Genomic DNA, 17,121 nt, shown 5'->3' with positions numbered 1-17,121 from the left:
CTCTATCCGGGTTGAACAACTTTCTTTAATAGAACAGGCACACACAAAAATTAACTAAACTATGAGTTTCTTTCCTCTGACGTGTAGATATATCACATCCATGACTGGCACAGGGGTGAAATGGAAGTTCTCTTTTCATCCTTATTATTTTTATGGCTAAGAAATCAAGTATAAAACCTGATGAATCCAGAATTTTAAAAAAGTCTGCTTGATATTCTGATACATGCATCTCTGATTATTCATATCTAATGTTTTCAATCATTCTTACATTTTAAAAAATCCATGCTTAATTAAAAATACTAATGAATAAGGAAATTCATTTACTTTCTGTATATTAGAGGATGCCTTTCTTAAGTTTTCCTGTGTAACTCAAAATATCTTTGTCCTATAAATGTGTTGTTAAAAAAATATTTTAGTGACATTTGTTTTTCATGAGTCCATGGTTTCCTTTATGGAAAAAGAAGAAATGTCTTTATAGTCTAGAAATAAAACTGTAAAATTAAAAATCCTATTTTTTATATTCAACTGCTTGCTACTGCTGAAGTAACTAGATTAGCCCCCAAATAGAGTCACTCTTGCTAAACCCTATGTCAGCAAACTAACTTACCTAAGTTTCTGTGCTCCTCTCTTGCGGAAAAGGAGGAATTAGATCAACCAATTAACACTTTCCTGATCTGGCTCCAAGACTTTCTTTTCGACCATATGAGTGAAATAACCCTGCTTTAACTAACTAATCAGCAAATGTCTAGTATAACTCTAGTTCCTACTCACTTTATTTTTTATTTTTTTATTTTACTTTTCCAATTTTCATTTATTGATTTTAAACAGAGAAGAAGGGCATGGAGAGAGAGTGAGTGAAAGAGAGAGAGAGAGAGAGAGAAACATGGATCTGTTGTTCCACCCATCCATGCATTCATTGGTTGATTCCTATAAGTTCCTTGACCAGGGATTGAACTCAAACCTCTGCACATCAAAGCAACCCTCCAACCAACTGAGCTCTAACTCCCTACTTTCTGCTCACTTTAGTCTAAAAAACCCTCTCACATTGTACAATTTTTTGAAGCTTTACTATTTTATAAACTAGATGCTTCCTGACTCATGAAGCACTAAATAAAAGCCAACTAGATCAGTAAATTGTCTATGGAAAATTTTCCCTTAACACTGCACTAAGTTAGCTTATTTCTGTAGATACAAAGAACAAAAGTAAATTTGTTAAACTCTAAGAAAAATCACCAAAATTTTCAGAGATAATTTCTATTTCGAATTACCAAGACTAGTGGGGCATTGTACTTAAAAGTATATTTGACTACTAAAATCAAACCAATTTAAATTGCCAAAAGCTAAGATGAGATGGAACCACCTCATATAGATGTTATAATTATTTGAACTTTCTAAACCTTAACAAAAGTATAACAAGAAAACTTTGGTTGACTCATTTATAAAATGTTTTCTGTTTAATTTGTAGATAATTTATGTGTTTAAGGAAAGATTCTGAAAAAATATTTTTTCAATTTATAAAAATAAATTAACTTTCTCAAAGTTTTGAAACCCAGAGATAAATAAAAATATAAAAATAAAATTTATATTATTCCAACCTCCCAGAAATTATCATGTTTATTGTTTTAGGCAAGAATTTTAAAAATGTAGCATTCCAGATGTTAGTATCCTTTCCTTTACCCATGGCAGATATCAATAATTAATCACGGTATGCTATCCTGATGATCATAGTATTTGCCTCACAAATCTTCTGAACACAATACTGAATCAATCAACATTTATATACATTTCTATTCCTTGTTTATAATTCCACACAACATATTTGCTATTTTTATTTGTTAATTAAGAAGTCAAGAACATATTCCCAGTTCATGATTTAGTTTTTTTACAATATCACATTAAAGAACAACTTGGCATTTAATTGTGTTCTGCATCTCATTGTGGAAAGCTTCCCAGGCATTTTGCATTATAAATAACTCTAGGATGAACATCCTAGTGTCCTGTATGCATATGAAATTAATTTACACTAAAATACTTCTGATATATATTGTTAAATTATTGTTAGAAAGCTTTCTGAAAATTTTTTGTTTCAAATATTGTCTGTGAGAAATGACTGGATCTTACATATTTAGTCCATGAAATCTCCAATCCTTCTTTCAAGTTTCCCTGAGGCAGGAAACCCAGTAGCTTTGTTTTGCCAACGGTCAAGGCTCTTGTATAATTAAAATTGCAAGAGGTACCCACCCTGAAAAGAAAAAAAGTATTTGGTGGCAAAAACTTCCTTTCTTGCTCGAGGAGTCAAAAATAAGGTTTAAAGAGGAGCCGGAGACATTCCAGTAAAAGAATTTATAAATAGGAATCCTAGAATTCCACACCTGTGCATACTAATAAATGTTAACAACATTCACTCAACTTTGTAAAGAGTAAAAGGTAGACAGATTTTAAGGAACCATGCCTGAAAACATTGCTGTTATCTTTTGTGTTTAGCCAGGTAACCACTGACAGCTTCAATTACGCAGCTGCTATTATGCAAATGAAACTGAAGCCAGAAGTTGTGCACCTGTGCTTGCCTCTGGATTTAATATTTCTAATGAGTTCTTAAATCCTGTTCTACAGACAAGCATGTGAGATTGCTCAACTCAGATTACAGTAGAGCAGGTGAAAAGCTTTTCAAACGGAGACAATACTTTCAAGGAATTCAATAAGGCGTAGTATACATAAGGTTTAGACATAGTCAGATGGGAAATAGACACAACAAAAGTATAATAAATTATGAAGATGTTTGTTAGTATTGAGACGCTTTGTCCAGTGACATTAAAGTAATGAGAAGAAAAAGGTAAAGAACAGCACTCAGCGATCCACAGGCTTCTCCCGGTGGGAGGTCCTTTGTGCTCGCTTGGCAGCCTCCCCAGGTGCAGCTATTTCGGACCCGTGGTCTCTCTAGCTCTGTGGAGTTTCTTCCTGCTTTATAAATCACGTTCAATTTAAGCTTTATTTGCAAAAATTTTCATTTCAAGTAACATATAGATCTCTGAATATCAGTGGAAATAATAACAACAACAGTGAAAGCAGTTAACGTGTGATTCATGGCTCTTAGCATGTGCCAGGCGTAGGTTCCAGGGTTCCAGGGGATTTACACAATTTACCTACATTATGTCATTTAGTCCTCACAGCAAACTTAATGAGAAAACAACAATTAATAATATTTTGCAAATGAGAAAACAGAGCTTAGCTGGCCCAAGGCCGTAGAGTGATTAAGGGATAGAGGAGGGGCCACCCCTAACTCGATTTAACACTACAGAGAAGCAAACAGGATAAACTATGGCTCTCCAATCCTACATGCCAGCATATTGCAAAGAAATGAACAAAACAGTCAGGGAGTTGTTATGAACTAATTACCTTTCTTTAACATCATGTTCCCTTCTAACATACCTCTTCCCAATGCTTAACAGTGAAGTATCTAAAAAAGCACTTCATTCTTCCTTATGATCATTATATTTCTCTTATTTAAAAAACAGAAGTATTAAACTGTGACAAGACATTCCCAAAATAGCCAGATCTCCAAGACATTAAATACTCAACTGAGATTTTAAGATGGCTCAAGTCTAAATAGGAAGAAGAGGAAAAGGTGATAGATTGAAACATCATACCTTTGCCTCTGAAAAAATCATTCAGCAAATTCATGCACTGTGCTAGCCTCATGCATCTTTATGGTCAGAACTAGGCTATGTGCAGTTGCAGGGAGAGGCTGAGAAAGTGAGAAATTTTAGTTGATCACATTGCCACCTTGACCCAAATTAGAGATCTATTTTTAATGAAGAACAGAATGAATATTCAATAAGTCATTCTCACTTGCCTCTTGCAGGCTAGAATATTCTTCTGTTTTTTTCTAGGACAGATTTTGAAAGCTGATAAAGGACTATAATTTAGTATTTTAATTAAAGTTGTAATTCTAAATTAAAAAATTACATGAGCTGAAGGTGGTTCCTGGTATCTTGGAGTGACAGATTAAAACAAACCTTTAAATCCCATCACAAACTAAAATTATTAAAAACTAGAAAAATTAACAAATACTTGGTATGATTCCTTAAAAACATTTAAAATTATATTGTCTGCATTAAAAAACATGTAAACTAAAGTATAAAAGTAAAAATTTTAAGTAATTTATGATTTCTTTATTTCACTCAATGTTTGATCAAATACATCAGGAAATTCTTTGAAAGCTACTTTCGAAGTATATCTAAAATATGGCAACAGCTTTCTAATTAGGCCCTTTTAAGTCGTGGTCCAAAAGCCATCCTCATCTCTTGCCTAGATTATAAAACTAGTCTTTTAAATGGTCTCCCCACTCTCTTGTTTCTCAACACAGCAGTCACAACCATATCTGTAAAATGTAAAGCATTTTTTGCCACTGCTCTAAACCATTTGAAAGATTCCAATCTTTTTCAGAACAGACCTCCAGGTTTACATATTACCATCCGAGGCAGTGATCTGTGCCATCATCCACCCCCTGCCCCCAGCGCAGACCTTGACTCTCCTCTCCTATCAGCTCCCACTTAGCCACTCCTTGGAGCACATGCCCATGCAGACTCTTTGCACACGCCTCACTCGGCCTGGTGCACTTTCTCTCCCAAATTTGTTTTGCTTTCTTCTTCACTTTCATTTCTTCTGAATATCATTCCATGGATGAGGCACAGCCTGGTGACACTATGAAAAATGAGGGCACAGCCCCCTTCTCTAGCATTTATTCCACCTCTTCAGCTTTATTCTTCTTCACTGCCTAGTCATCATGTCACAGACAATGCATTGTCTTGGTACCTGCTGATTGCCTCGTACCTCTACAGTCACCATGAAAGCGTGGGTTTTATTTTTTCTTAACTAGTGAATCCTTCTGCCTGGTACATTGTTGGTCAAGAGGAGATAGTCACTAAATATTTGTTGGATGACTTGATGGATATCACCGTTTAAATAAAAAGAGGGGAAAAAAAGCCTTATAGCTTAAAAATAAGAAAAAAACTGGATTATGGCTTAATTAAATGCCTTTCTTTTCTGCCTAAGATTTCTACAACTGATACTCCCCAGAAAATATCATCTTGGTAGCACAGAACTCATATTATATATTTTAAAGCTCCTTAAAATCATTTCACTTGACTGTTTCAGGAAGTATTTGTATTTTACAATTAAAATATATACTATTTCTGAAAGAAATCTCCGATATTAATATATTTTGCCACTCTTTGCATTTTGAATTTTGAAATATTATGATCATAGTTTCAGATATATTTTCAAATATTTCTGTGATGTCATTGCAATCACATTCCAAAGCATACATCTAGAAGTTCAAATCCCATGTGTACTTCATATAAACATTTTCACCACACTGGTGAATGTGCGATCTGCTTTGCTAACTCGCATGCATTTTAAAAATTAGTTTTTATAGTCTGTAAGAAAAAATATTTCAACTTAATGATTTATACAATTTCTTCCCTTAGGTCACATTTATTTTTCCTTCACTGTCTTCAACTACTGTTTTCAAAACAAGAGAAGACTGTATTTTAGCGATGATTAAACCTTACTAGTAAGATTCAAACAGCAATCGAGTCTGCTATAAATATGTAAAACTATCAGTACAGATTGAGAGAGAATAAACAATCCAATACTTACATAGAGTACTTTTTTGAATATTCATGCTGTGCTAGTTAATGCTTAGAAAATAAGGATATAACTTGTCTTATATGATGCAGTATGTTCCACAGATTCTAAAAATGAACCAGAGAAGGCTTCTCAAACTATTTACATGACTAAACTGAAACCTGAATTCTGTCACATTTATTCCTAGGAAAGAATTAGAAGAGGGTCTATGAGGCAGAGGAAACAGCACAGGCAAAAGACTGGATGTAAGAGAATATGGTGCAGGTCAAGGTTCAAGTGACTGACTGGAACTTGAAGAATTCAGAAACAGAGAAAGCAAGCTGCTGCCGAGTCACAAAGGGTCTAGAAAGCACTAAAATACATCACTGGGTTTTAGGAAGATTGCTTTTGCTACACGTGGGGAATAGGGTGAAATGGAAACATTCTGAAGGCAAGTGAAGAAGGTTTTAATAATTATCCATTCAAGATCGTTTCATGGCCTGAAATAAGATAGTTGGTGAATAGAAGTGAATGGATTTGGAATCAATAATATAGTAAAAGTGGTAGGACTTAGGAATAGTTTGGGTAAGACCAGAAAGAAAAAAAAAATGGTAGGAATAAGGAAGAGAAATTGACTTCTTCGGGACAGTGGGCAGATGGTGATGCTATTCACTGACATATCAGAGGAAGAGTGGGATCCAAAGAGAATAGGATGAGGTTAGTTGGGGATGTGTTGACTTTGAGGTTACTGTAGGATATTCAAGGCCAAAACCAAGAAAGAATCCTTGTCTCTCCTCCTCCAGTCCATGAGAAAATCCTATTGGCTCAAACTTCATAATATATCCAGAATCTGAACTAACCACTTCTCACGATGTCCTCTGCTCTTGTCCTAGTCCAAACTACTTCCATCTCTCTCTGGGTTTATTGCAACAGTCTCCTAAATAGCCTCCTTGATTTCTCCTTTGTCCCATTACAATGGATTTTTTTTAATGTAGCCGCCAGACAATCCTTTTAAACTTAAGTCAGATTGTGTTATTACTTGGCTCAAAACTCTTCAAGACCTCCCATGACACACACACACACAATAAAATCCAGCACTTAGCATTACCTCCAAGGTCTTTCTCTCCACTCCTGGCCCTCTGTCCAGATCTCTGACTATGCCTCCCTTGCTATTCTCCTTGCCATTCCTCAAACAACACAAACATGCTCCCGTCTCTATGCTCTATAAGTGTTCCTCCTTCTGCCTAGAGCATTCTGCTGCCAGATATCTACATAGCTCTCTCCTGTACTGAGACACCTTACTAGGGAGATCGGTCTTCCTGGGTGAAACTATTGAAAACATTACCCCGCCTTCTTCTACCTGTTTAGCCATCTTTATTTTTCTTCATAATACTTATCACTACCTGAAATTATATTATGTATTTAGTTACATGTTAATTACCTGTACCCCTATCAATGAAATGGAAAAATGAAAAAGTAATCTGTTTTGATCACTATTCCTCTTAGAAAAGTTTCTGGCACATACAAGGTACTCAACCAATATTTTTTAATGAATTTGAGAAGAGATATCCAATAGGAAGTTGGAGATATGGGTATGAAAAATCCTAGTCAACTCAAAATGTAGATTTGGTGGTCCTTAGCTACAATTAAGGCCATGAGAGCAAAGCTTTCCCAAGGAGGAAGGAACTCCGGCATTTAGGTGCCAGGCAATCACAGGAGAAAGGGGCAAATACATAAAATTCTCTCAAATCTGTATGTTTTGAAATTTGGACTCCAAGAGGGCTAGAAGAATTCTAAGAGTTGGAATTAAATGCAAAGATGGATGGGCTTCCAGTAAGATGAAAACCATCTAGAAACTGCTGATCTATCCTCTCCCATTAACTTATGAGAAAGTAACACACAAGTAGAAGGGCCAACTACACTAGAAACCAGGAAACTTTTTAAATTTATTTTATTTTACCTTTGCCCTATTACAGTTGTCCCCACCTTTCTCCTGCCCTGCCGCACACACACCCGCACCTCCCACAGTCAATCCCTACCCTGTTGTCCATGTCCATGGGTCATTTATACATGTTCCCTGACTAGAACCTTCCCTTTAATCAGTAATCTACCAAACCCCAAGAAGTTTCCACTAATCAAAATGTTGATGGGCTCTGAATCAGGAAACAAGACTAAATGGAAAGAAGGTAGGAATGACACCCACCTACCACCATTTATAAGTGTAAAGCAGAGATTACATGATTTATCAACCAGGAAAATAACAGTCATTCTCTTCTTCATGGTCTAGGGAGGTGGCTAAGCCCATTAACCACCCTTCATTGATTGATTCTTTTCTTTATATAACAATATCATAGAGTATCCCTTCTTTTCAATCATACACAACTTTGGCAAAGCAATCATAAGAAGCCACAAATACCTAACAAATTCTAAAGCATATGAGTCATACCAGGCAAGGAGAAAGGCATAAACAGAAGCACGGAGGTGAGAATGGTCATGCAGCTTTAGTGAAATGGAGAGCAGACCAGTCCTGCTGAGGCAGTGGGGACTAGTATTCATCTGGCAAAAGGTGGGGAAAGGCCTGATTATAGAGGGACCTCTACTCTCTGATTCTGGCTTTGCACACTGTCCTCTTAACAACAGAACCTCATTAAGGGCTTTGGTAAAAGGTAAATGAAGAAGAAAGTGGTATTTTAGGATACCTAGTAAAGCTCTATGTCCTTCTTTGGTTTCTTCATTGCCAACACTGACATACACAAACTTGGTGAAGGAAAGATGCAATAAACCAAAAAAGATGACCAATTATTATATTACCTTCCTATCTCTTTCTACCCAAATTGTGATGAAAACTGCTGCCAGTGTAAGTTAGATAGTATCTTTTATAGAAACAAATGTTACTGTTAAGATTAAAAATTCTTGCAAGCAGGTCTCCAACAAGCATGACATGGCACTGATGAGCACATTTCTGAAAGATGATGATGAATTTATATAAAGGGCAAATAATAATTGCTTATGCTTAGTGAAAACTAGACATTCTATTAAGCACTTGAATGTATTATCTCATTTTATCTTTGAAGTAGTAGATGAGGTGGGTACTGGATGAGCAAAGTGTAGCTTGAAAAATTTAAGTAACTGCCTTAAGGTCACGTAATTGTCATCTTGTTCTTATAAACTATACCTTAGAAAGATATGGAAAAAGACCAAAATATATTTTTGACCTAATTAATTATAACATCTTAAAATAAAATCCTTATTATATATGTCTTCATTTCAGAACTAGGTATTAGGCCCTTAGAATGTGTACTGTGTTAGACTGGGGACTTTAAAGGATAGAAGATGATGGAGAGCTAAGTGAATCCATTCTGCTATGCCTATGTGTCAATTTGTTTATGTTTATTGGCTAGTTTTAAGCAGAATCACAGCATATGCCTTACAAACTATAGAATAATCTTATTTACTGAAGTAACACAGGACTAAAAATCCAATTAAATAATGGAAACACCTCCTTTGATTTTAATGCTTTAATTTGAAAATGTATGGTTGTATGGAAATGAAAAATATATATTCATTAAAAATTATTAGAGTATGTAGAAGATTTCACTTCCCTTTTAAATGTTAAGACAACATGATATTGAAGATGACATATTGATTTTTTAAATTTAAATTTGCTCTTTAATAAATACACATTAGCATAAATAGTAAAAACTTTGTCTCCATTCCATAGAGGTTTATGACTATAATTAGTATGTATTAGTAGAATTAGCATGAAAGATTTGGGGCCCTAAGGGAATAGAGAATTATTTTCCATTTGAACTTCTGCTCTTTTTTTATATAATGAATTTTCTGCTTTCTATGCCAAAATTTAGTCTTTCAAGCTACTTTCCAAATGAATACATTTTCTTAATTTCATGATCAAAGTTGCTGAGCACTTCATCTCAGTTGAAGTTTTCTGAGTACTTAATTGCAGCCTGTTTTAGTCCATTCGAATGGCTATAACAAAAAATAAACAAAGGTCTGTTGTACATTGGGTAGGTTATAAGCAACAAAAACGTGTTTCTCACAAATCTGGATGTTCAAAGCCCAAGATCAAGGTGCCAGTACAATAGCCTTCTCTGGTGAGGATCTCCTTCCTCGTTCATAGCCAGCACCTTCTCACTGTGTCTTCCCTCACGTGGTGGAAGGGGCTAAGGATCTCTCTGAAGCCTCCTCTATAAGATACTAATTCCATTCAGGAAGGCTCCATCCTCATGACATCAGCACTTCCCAAAGGCCCCCCCTATCCTAATACCATCAGCTTTAGGGGTTAGGATTTCAATGTATGAATTTTGGGTAATACAGAACATTCAAGCCATAGCAGATCCCAAGCAGAGAATCCAGCTAACCTAAGATCAGACTTCTTAACTCCTAAGTGGTGCATATATGCACTGTTCCTCATTTTAGAATCATTTGATATTAAAACTCTATCTTAAAGTTCTTTACAAATACAATGCCCTGAATTATCTATCTGATCAATTATTCATTTACTAAGACAAATAAATATTAGATGCCTACTATAAACTAAGCATAGTGCTTCATGCTGAGGCTAAATAGTCAGCAGAAACAAATTTAGTTCCTGCCTTCATAAAGCTGGTTGCCTAGTGGAGGAGAGATTATTCAATTTATCACACATTCGCTTATAACATTGGTTCTGCTATAAATTCTAAGAGGAGAAACTTGGCATAATGAGAATTTATATTCATAGCGTTCAGAAAGCTTCTTTAAGGAAGTGAGCTGGGTGAAGATGAGGGGTAATATCATTCTAAGTGAAGGAAAGAAATGCATTCAAACCCTGTGGCAGGAGGAAGCAAAGGATCTGAAAGAAGCCGAAATAACTGCAGCAGAGACAGTGAAGGGATGAAGTGAGAGAAGAAATCAGTGATTTATGTAGGAAATACCCTGACTATGTAGCGGCCTTGTAAATTTTAATAGGGAGTTTAATGGCATTCCTAAGAACTCCTGAAGCCTCTGAAAAGCTTTTTAAGGGAGCGGGAACATGAACATACCCCCACTCCAGAAAGATCACCTTGGCTCTGTCACAGAGAATGGACTAGAGAGGGCCAGGGTAGATATAGACAAACTCATTAAAGAAGATATTGCAACTATCCAAGTAAGTGAAGGTGACAGGTTCATCATAAAGGTTGAAGAGGAGACAAATAAAAGCTGGTAGATATGGATAAATATGTTAAAGTGATATTTACAGATTTTGGTGATAGATTGATGCTCTTGTGTGGAAATAACATACTAAAGAGATGCCCAGTAATTGACGCACATATATAATCTCCTCTCCTAGAGTATAGGTTGAATCTGTAATTTGCTTTTAACTAACAGAATATGGCAAAGGTAATGAGGATTTCATTCTCCATTTTAGGGGGCGAGAAGGGGACTTCATTCCCTTGATGACATTATATCATAGATGACTCTGAGAGAGAGGGCTGCTGGTGGGTGGGGGGAGGGCCTTGAAGAAGCAAATGGCTTTCTATGAGCTTCCTATGGAGAGAACTGTGTGGCAGGGGACTGTGGGCATCCTCTAGAACATGAGGACAGCCTCCATCCAGTAGCCAGGAAACAGCCAGAGCTCTCTGTCACACAGTCACAAGGAAATGAACTTTATCAACAAACAAAATGAGCCTGAAATAAATTCTTTCCCAGTCAAGCCTCAAATGTGGATAAAGTCCCGCTGACCCTGATTGTAGCCTTGTGAAAACCTCCAGAGAGGAGCCAGACTCCTGACCCACAGAAAAATGTTACATAAAAAATGTATGCTGTTTTTAAGCTGATATCTTGTTACAGGTTAATAAAAACTAATACATCCAGGACAGGGAAACTATAGTGACTTTGGCTTGCTTAGCCAGGAGGTGTAGTTATTTTCAATGAGTGAGCAAACAGTGGTAAACACCCAGGTTTAGAGGTGGGAGTTCCATAATGAGTTTTGCTTTCGGCATGTTAAATTTGAGGTTTCTTGAAACACTCAAGAGGCAGTCAATTAGTTGTAAATATGGCTGGATCTCAGGAGAACCTGTAGGTTGGATAAATGTTAATGTTGCCCCTCAGAAACATTTGACAAGGTTCAGAAACATTCTAATTGTCACAACTGGGGGTTACTACTGGCATCTAGTGGAGGAAACCAAGAATTCTGCCAAAAATCTAATAATGCACAGAATAGATTTCCATGCTCCCCTTATACTCCCTCCAAAAAAAGAGGTCTATAATGCTGATAATAAGAAACTCTGGGCTATATATATAAATGTATGCATTTGTGTACCTGACATATAAGTCAATGAGCATGTATTAAACTATCTAGAAAAAAGCATAACATGAAAACTTAAGACAATCAAGGATTAAACCTCCATGAAGGTCAACATTTTCTGGCTGGGTAGAAAAAGGTTAACCTGCAAAGGAAACAAAGATGGAGTTGCAAGAAAGGTAGTAGAGAGAGTAAGTGCTATATTACCCAAAGCTTTGAGTTCTTCCAAAGTATTTCCTCTTCTAGGCTGTACGCTCCTTCAATGATCTCATCCACTATTGAGTTTCAAGAGAAGTCAATGTTCCAGGGTTATTCCCAAGGCTTGGCTGTTGTAAAACTCAATGGTGCATGATTTGATTCCTATTACTATGTTCTCAGATATCCATGGATTTGTATTTTTAAAAAAATCACCCAAGTTTATATTTCAATCCATGGCTTGGCCAATAAAAGCATTCATCCAGTAATGAACACATTATGGCATTTCATCATTAGTGAATAAGTCTACGCTCAATTTATCATAGTGTCCATGGTCTTAGAAATGTAAATCAATTCTTCTCTTAGTCTTTACTTGTCCAATATGAATCTAAAATATTTCATCTGTTCACAAATATACATATGAATATCATTCTTCTTTCATGTCTTAAAAAATGATCAAACAGCATTTTCTAGGCAAGACATGTTTGAATTTTAGTGGTCTTACTGAATACCATAATTCTAAATAGTTGATCAAGATTATTCCCATGAGTAAATATGTGAAAAGGTCCTGAGCCTCACTCAAAATTAACTAAGTACAAGTAAAAATATAGTAAGATACCATTTCTCATTTGAGAATTTGAAAAGATTTGTTATAAAGAAGATTGATAAATGTCTCCTTGTGGTTAAATATAGTAAATCTCATAGCCCTTTAGTAGAAATATAAAATGGTAAAACTTTTTTGAAGGACTATTTGCAAATATCTATTAAAACATATACACAGTTGAGTCCAGGGATCCACTTTTTGGAATTTACCAAATATACTAATAAGAGAGAATAAAGATATTATATAAGGATTTGCAGTGGAGTACTTCACTAAAGGTGAATAATTGGAAAAAAAAATCTAAAAGTCTACAAATAATAATCAGGTTAAATAAATCATTAGTCATCCATTTATTAAAGTAATGAAGTAAACCTATATCTATCAACAGAAAGTGATAGTAAAAATATAATGGTAACTTGTTTTAAAAAGGCTGCAATACTTTATATTATTCTATTACATGTAAAAATGTATATGCATGTATACACATATAAAAACTATATGCATTTTCTGTAAAAAGAAAATGTCTGAGAAGATGACAACCTTAACATTTTCAGTAGCTGACTCCCAGGAGTAGGTTAGGGATATAGACAGAGAGATTTTTACTTTTGATTTCATGCAATTTTATATTCTACCTCTTAAAATAAAAATGTTATTTTGTAACAATGGTTTAGAAAAACTATAATACAAAAACTTTTTTCTTTTATTAAAGGACAGTTGAAATATACTAGTTTCAGTTATACAGCATAGTGGTTCTGCATTGGTATGCCTTATAATGTGATCACCACGATAAGTCTAGTAACTACCTGTCATTATACAAAGTTATTATGATATTATTGACTATAGTCACTGCGCTGTACATGGTATAACTGTAGGTTTTTAACCTCTTATTCCCCTTCACCTTTTTTACCCATCCCCTATTCCCTCTCTTGATAACTATCAGTTTCTCTTTTTGATGATAGCCATTCTAACAGATGTGAGGTAACAACTCATTGTGGTTTTGATTTGCATTTCCCTTGCGATTCGTCATGTCGAGCACCCTTCCATGTGTTTGTTGACCATCTCTATGTTGTCTTTGGAGAAGTGTCTGTTCAGGTCCTCTGCTCCTTTTTAGTTAGATTTTTTGATGTTAAGTTGTATAAATTCTTTATATAGTTTGATACTAACTCTTTATCAGATGTTATTTATCAAAACTTTTAATTAAAAATGGATATGATGTCAATATGAAAAATTCCAATAGCACTAGATTAATTGTATTATATCTGTATATATGTGTACATCTAATGAAATTTCCCTCAAAAAGATTTAATAAACTTTCCAATATGAAATACACATAGAAAACTTAATGAATTTAAAAATAATTCCCTTTCAAAGGACTTAAATATGGTTGTAGGACAAACTGAATTGAAGCAAGAACAAAGAAAAGAGTTTTAGAAAAATACAAAGTTTCTCGTTTGTTTGTTTGGGTTTTTTTTTTAAAGTAAAGGGATGCTTATGGGGGGATTTGGGAAGCAGGATCCCAGGGGCCTGAATTTGTAGACATAATGCAAAAAAAAATCTATAGTGGGATAGAGTTTAAAATTCATGCCTGGTGCAAAAGCAGATTTCTCCCTAAGTGAAACTAAGAGATATTGATGAATTACATTTTTAATCGCTCCTTTCTTTTTAAAAAATATTAGAATATTTTAATAAAATATCATGTTTATTTTCATTACATTACTCAAGCAAACACCACTGCAGTGTCACACATTAAAGTTCAAAATGTAAAATATGAAGACATGTGAAATAAATGCCACATTATTGTACCTAAGAAGAAATGCACAACCTCAGCCCTAGCTCCTTCTCATCCAGTGTTGCCAAAGTATTTTTAGGAGCTCACATAGAGAAAATGACCCACTCAAAGCAATGAATAATAACTCTGAGACACAAGGTACATAAACCACATGGAATAAACAAAAAGTGAAGATGCAATAATCTGCTAAAATCATATATGAGCTTGAGTTTATAAACCAGAGTTAAATAAAATGTATGGAACCATATTTTTTTCTAGCTCTGTAAAATTCCTGGTTTGTTTAAATACTTCCTCCATAAGTGACAGAAATACGGAGGAATATGGGATCAAGTATAATGAAAATTCTAAACTAGCATAAGGGGAAGGGAAAGTGCCCGAGAAGACTTACTGACTTGCTGGAGATGTGATATCTGAGGTGTTCTTAAAAGCAAGTAAACAGGAACTGGGAAAAAGAAGAGAAACTTCTAAATAAAGATGATAGCATAAGACAACACACGGAAACCAGAAAAAGCACAATGCATTCAAGGAAACACAGTAGGATTTCTAAATTTTAAGATAAGAGTAGAACTAGAGAAATTAAGAAACATTTTGCAGCCACATTAAAGATTTGAATTTTACTGTATATCTGGCAGAAATTTTTTAGCTATCATTAAGGAACAAACTGACAAGTCATAGTTTAGAAAAGCTATTTCGGCCCCTGCCAGTATGGTTCAGTTGGCTGGTGTTGTCCCACAAAGCAAAGGTGGCTGGTTCAAGCAAGTTCAATCCCCCAGTAGGACGTGTACAGTAGACAGCTAGTTGACATGTCTCTCTTACATTGATGTTTCTCTCTCTCCCTTCCTCCCTTCCTTCTCCTCTCTCTAAAATCAAAAATTTAAAAAAGGAAAAGAAAACAAAAGCTATGTTGGCAGTTATGTAGATGTTCTAGCTAAAGACAAGCTTGGAGGCAGGAATTTCAATTAGGAGTTGTTATGAGTTGAATTGTTTCCCCCAAAATATATAATGAGGTTTTAACCCCAGTGCCTCAGAATGTGACCTTATTTGCCAATAGGATCATTGCAAGTTTTGTTAGTCAAATTAAGATAAGGTCATATTGAAATATGGAAAGGCACTTACTCCAGTGTGACTGGTATTCTCATAACAGAGGAGAACACTGTGTGAAGACAGGAGCAGAGATTTTTAACCTTTTTCAGCTCATGGCACTCATAAACTACTAAAATTCTGCAGCACCCAAAAGAAATCTTTTTTTTTTTTTTTTTGGTGACCTGACCAAAAAATAGGTATAATTTTGTTTCATTCACACCAAACAGCTATTGTTGTGTTGGCATTTGTTTTTTATTTGACCACCTAAGGGAAAAGAGGTTAGTGCTCCTGACTAAATAGTCACATATTGCATGTTTTAAAAATTGTCGTGGCACACTGGTTGAAAATGCTAGATTAGAGTAATGCATTTACAGACCATGGAATGTCCAATCACCGGAAGCTAGGGAAGAGGCATGGAGCAGATTCTCCCTCAGAACACTCCAGAAGGATGAGCCCCATGGACACTTTAATGTAAGACTGCTGATCTCCAGACCTGTGAGAGAATAAATTCTTGTTGTGTTAAGCTACCCAATTTGTGGTATGTTGGTAAGACAGCAATAAGGAAACAAATAAAGGAGATCAGAGTAGTGGTACAGAAGAGCAGAATTAAGAAAATGACAATTAAAGATAAACAGGATAAATTGCATTCTGGAAATATTTACAAAGTAAAATGGCAGGGTTTGCAATTGACTAAAAATTAGGAGTGAGGTTGTAGAAGGAGTCTAGGAGGACTCCCAGCTTTTGTGGGAGGTAAAGGTGAACCCAAATAATACAATGAATATTAAACAATCTATTCAAGGGGGACATTTGTCAACTTTTCAATTTATTGAAATATTATGTAAAGTTAGGGGATTTGGAAAATAAATTCTGGAAACACTGGGCAGGTGGTCAGTGTCCAGTAGAGTCACCCACTCTGGGACAATTGAATGAGGATCTTAACAATAATATTACCAAAGTTCTGTGCAAACAAGCAGGCAGTAGTCTCTAGTGAGAATGCTAATTATGTTCTAGAAAGCAACAAGCCTTAATATTAGGGTTCCAGGGCTGGTTAGCTTTCAGAGTCTGTTTTATGTGCTCTTCTGTTCTTCAATTTTATACTTTCCTCCTCATGACTCCAAGGTTATTTACCTACTAGGTTCCAAAAAAATTACTATAAAAATCTTTAGATCTTAAGATGTTAAATTTCCAAGACATTATTGTTTCTGAAACTGGCATTTAATTCTTAACAACATAAAAGCCAAGACCTAAAGTTTTAGTCAGGAAGACATTTTGGGGTAAATGTTCTCTCTTAGTTGTCTTTAGCTCATATACTAGATGTTAAAACTTAGTTTGTCTATTCATATTTTGCCTTCTGAAACTCCTGTTACTTCCTGTGCTTGCTTTAATCTTATTTTAATATGTTTGCATTAGTCTAATTTCTACTAATAGACTGTAAACTCCTTGAGGGTTAAGACTATGTCACCAGTAATTTTATTTTTAGCACAAAAAATAGAACGTGCTTTGGAGAAGTGGACATTTATTAAATATTTGTTAAGTGAGCAGATT

At 35.1% G+C, this 17,121-nt stretch overlaps 1 protein-coding gene and 1 pseudogene across 1 annotated transcript in view; one reads left to right on the top strand and one right to left on the bottom strand.

Moving 5' to 3' along the window:
- CFAP299 (cilia and flagella associated protein 299) overlaps positions 1-17,121 on the bottom strand; it is a 506,080-nt gene that overhangs the window by 340,287 nt on the left and 148,672 nt on the right. The window lies entirely within an intron of this gene.
- LOC129087350 (tropomyosin alpha-3 chain-like) overlaps positions 10,658-17,121 on the top strand; it is a 50,131-nt pseudogene continuing 43,667 nt past the window's right edge.

Source organism: Pteronotus mesoamericanus, unplaced genomic scaffold, assembly GCF_021234165.1.
Source record: "Pteronotus mesoamericanus isolate MK-2021 breed Mesoamerican mustached bat unplaced genomic scaffold, CSHL_Meso_final contig_130, whole genome shotgun sequence".
In the NCBI taxonomy this organism is placed as follows: domain Eukaryota; kingdom Metazoa; phylum Chordata; class Mammalia; order Chiroptera; family Mormoopidae; genus Pteronotus; species Pteronotus mesoamericanus.
The sequence above is the reverse complement of the archived record's forward strand: the minus strand, read 5'-3'. Positions and strand labels throughout refer to the sequence as shown.